Consider the following 4,209-nt stretch of genomic DNA (forward strand, 5'->3'; position numbering starts at 1 on the left):
AAAGCACAGGGACCGCGGTTCAATCCCCCAGCACCACATGCCAGCCACCCCGCCCCCTGGTGGGCAGAGCTGGCCACACACACACACACACACACACACAAATAAAATTTAAAAAAAAAAAAAAAAGACATACAGGGGGCCTGCCCCATAGCTCCGTTCTTTTAAGTGGCTGCTTCAACAAAGCAGTAAGGCTCAGGTTGCTGTGGTTCTATCCCCACAACTCAAGCCAGCCAAACCTGCCCTGAAGGCATTTGGAGCCAAAAAAGACATATGTGTGATGTGTGTGTGTGTGTGTGTGTGTGTGTGTATATATATATATATATATATACGTATATATATGCGCTATCACTTCAATCCTTAGTACATGCTTGGGATCACCAACAGTGTAAGGCTCACTGATTTGGGATCAGTCTGGGCTGCATGGTAGAGACCCTGACTCAATTAGAAACTATGTAATAAGAACATCACCACCACCATCACCAGGACCACCACCAAAAACCACCAGAAAAGATGTCTGACAGAGCTTTATAATACAGTCATCCTCAAATTATAATCGATGTTCAATAAATGGAGGATAAGCACATTAATAAAGATTACGCACACCAAAATAAAGTCATGTATAGAATATGTCTTCTTTTAGACATGGTAAGAGCTCAGGAACCAATTATAGAAATACACTGGATGACATCCATACATGAAATCACAGTATTAAAACAGAATATACTGCCATGTGTGGTGGTGTTTGCCTATAATCCTAGCAATAGGGAAGCTAAGGCAGGAAGATTGCCCTGGCTACCCAGTGAGTTCAAAGCCAGCCTGAACCGTATATACAATCGGGCATGGTGGCACACACCTATAATCCAGCACTCAGGAGGCTGAGGCAAGAGGACTGCCAAGATCATAATTTTGAGCTCAACTTAGGAAACTTAATGACTTAGTGCAATCCTGTCTGAAAATAAAAAATGAGGCGGGGGTGTAGCTCAATATAAAAGTCCTGCTTCCAGTCCTCAATACCACAAACAAAATAAAAATGTAAAAAAGGGGTTTAACGTTTTTTTTTGTTTGTTTGTTTGTTTGTTTTGCGGAACCAGGCATTGAACTCAGACTCCTGCACTTGCCAGGGAAGCGCTTATTCCACTGAACCACCTCCCCAGCCCCTATGTTTTTAAAAATTGACCAAGTTTTTATAGCATTAGATTCACAAAAAGAAATGCTACCCATGTGCGATTATTATTATAATTATTATTATTTTGAAACATAGTCTCACTGAGTGCTAAACTGCCCTGTTTTGTTTTGTTTTTGGCAGAACCGGGGATTGAACTCAGGCCTTTGCACTTGCTAGGGAAGCGCTTATTCTACTCAGCCATCTCCCAGCCCCCCACACACACATACTAAATTCTTGTACAACTATCTCTCCAGTGGATTCATTCAAACACTAAATGCTCTCCTAGTCACTGAGAATACAGGAAGACAAAACCAAAGCAGATCGATTGGCACACTACTTTAATCCCAATAGTTTGGGAAATTGAAAAAAGAGGCTTGCAACGATGAACTCAGACCAGGCAATTTACTATAACTTAGCAAGACTTTGCTCAAAAATAAAAAATAAAAGTAAAAATAAAACTAAAACTACCAAACAGTAACAAAACCAAGAAGCCAGGCATAAGGGCACACACCTGTAATCAAAGCACTCAGAAGGCTGAGGCAGGCTCACTTGACTACACAGTGACTAATCAGAAGGCTCACTTGACTACATAGTGAGTTCAAGGCCAGCCTGACTGTACAGTGAGACCCTGTCTCTTTAAAAAGAAAACAAAAGTAACAAAGAAATTTTATTTTAGTAAATGCATGTCTTTCATGTTAGCATGAGAAAGAATTCCCCGTAATTCTCTCTTGTAAATCTCTAGTCAAAAAAAAAAAAAAAAAAACCCACAAAGATTTAGAAAAATCATATAAGCAGTCTGGTGTGGTGGCACATACCTATAATCCCAGCATTCTGGAAGGCTGAGGCAGGAGAACCACATGTTCCAGCATTGCCTGGACAACTTAGTGAGTTCCTCAAAATAAAAAAGGGTTGGGAAGGCCCTGCGTTCAATTTAAAAAAAAAAAAAAAAAAAGGCAATTTCCAATCACAAGTTTTCTTTCCCTTTTTTAAAACCCCAAATGGTCTACTTTATAAAAATATTAAAAGCAGGAAATCAAAATATTTTACATCCACACAATCTTGCCAGATGACGACAGTGGGTTGTTGGAAGCAGATTTAACAGCCCAGGATCTTCAAATCACTGAAGCATCAAACGATTCTTGCTTAAGAGACACTACAATCTCTCCAGAATCCGTATATCTCAAGTCATTCAATAACCTGAATTGTGTAATACGAAAATACTGCAATCTTCTCTACCACCAAAAGCAAAAGTGCAACTTAGTACAAAGATCACAAAAACTGACTCAAAAAGGCAACTTTTGGAAACAAAGTCTAAATTCCTTTAAAATCCAATAATTTATTGGAAGCTTTACTAAGTGACCAAAGATTATCCTGTAATTGTTAGCTAACTTTTTTTTTCCCTATCTGCCCTCCAAACTAGGCATACAGACAACTCAGAACATCCGAACTATCTTCAGTGGCGTTCACATTCTAACTTTCATCAGTAGGCAAAGTTCCCTTATCTCCACTTCAGTAATTTGCATGTGAGGAATGTTAGCAAAATGCAAAGAGGCGGGTTCTTCTCTTTCCAGTTAAGACCAACTATAACCATTTAAAAACACTAATTTACTTCAGCTTGGGTTTTAAGATGGCAACTCTACTACCTATCCAAGTAAAAGGAAGAACAAAGGCACCAATGCAACTGGTTCCACATTAGACTTCTCTTCTAGAGTTGATCAGTAGAAACTATGGGAGAGACTTCCTTCACTGCCCCCCACCCCGTGCTGGTGGTGAAGCAGTTAGCTATTTAAAAGACCACTGTAAAAAAAAATAAATAAATAAATAAATAACCGTGGTAGAGAAAGATAATCCCTATCCACAGTAAGCCTAAAACAATGTTTTAAAATAAACTGGCCAATGGAAGGTCGTAAAACAAACTGCCATCCAAAATCTTGAAATCGAAAACATAGCCATTCATCCTTTTGAATAATACTTTTTAAAATAACTTTCAAGATCTAGAAATTTGAAAGACTAACAATTTAGGAAACTTGACAGCTTCATTCACGAAAATGTCCCAACCGGTTTTACAGCACCAATGAACATTAGCTTAGAAGTACAATAAGACTTATTAGAAAAATCCTCTTGAAGATAAGCAAAGATTTCAATGCTCAGGAGGCACAGACTACAAGAGGTCACATGCAGTATCCACTCCTCCAGAAATGAACCCAGGGACAGAGACCATAAACCTCACCAGGTTGCACAAAACATAAGAAGCAACTTAAAATAACATTTTGAAAAACACGCAAAAGTAACAAAACGTTGTGTTGAGTGAAACGGAGGTCAACCACTCGACATAAGCACATGACTCATCCATGGGCCTGAACATAAGTACTGACACCATCCACTACATCAAAGTAGTTTCCCACCTTCGTCCAAGGCCGGACTTAGGAGCATCACACTCGAATGAAGCTGTGCTATTTCCGTTTTGCGCGTGTGTGGGGCGTGTGTGGAGGGAAGGAGAGGGATCATTTTATTTCGCTGAATCACAACACCCCTACATCCCCACCCCAAACCACCACACACGCACATAATATAGGAAATGAGAGAGGCCACTACAAGGACGCTAGTGAGGGCCGATCAAGCAAAACAAAGCGCTCAGGGAGGGGGCTGCCAGGCTGGGAGTGGGTGGGTCAAGTGGGCCCGGCTCACCCCGCAAGTCACCGTTCCCACCCATCCCTCCGGGCCCGTCTTCCGGCTGGGCTCTGTTGGCAGCCTTCTCCTTCCCGAGAAGACTTGCCTGGGTCTCTGCAGAGCCACGGATCCCGCCCAGAACGGGAGACACGGAGATGAGAGCGCACTGCCCCAACCTGGACGCAAGGATCCAGGTGCCGGAAGGAGCGCGCTCCCGGAACATCCCACGTGAGCGCCGAGGCCAGGCCTGCCCCGGAGGTCCTCGGCCGGGGTACAGCGGCGCCCGCACCCACTGTGCCGGCCTCCCACTTACCCGTGCCGGGCTCGGCGCTGCTCCCGCGACCGCCGCTTCCTCCTCCTCCTCCTCACTTGAC

The 4,209-nt window shown here is 42.7% G+C and overlaps 1 protein-coding gene across 2 annotated transcripts in view; it reads right to left on the minus strand.

The window, feature by feature from the left end:
- Brd4 (bromodomain containing 4) overlaps positions 1-4,209 on the minus strand; it is a 105,537-nt gene that overhangs the window by 100,738 nt on the left and 590 nt on the right. The gene's annotated exons all lie outside the window — the stretch shown is intronic.

The sequence above is a fragment of the Octodon degus genome, unplaced genomic scaffold, assembly GCF_000260255.1.
Source record: "Octodon degus isolate 3935 unplaced genomic scaffold, OctDeg1.0 scaffold00050, whole genome shotgun sequence".
Taxonomy (NCBI): domain Eukaryota; kingdom Metazoa; phylum Chordata; class Mammalia; order Rodentia; family Octodontidae; genus Octodon; species Octodon degus.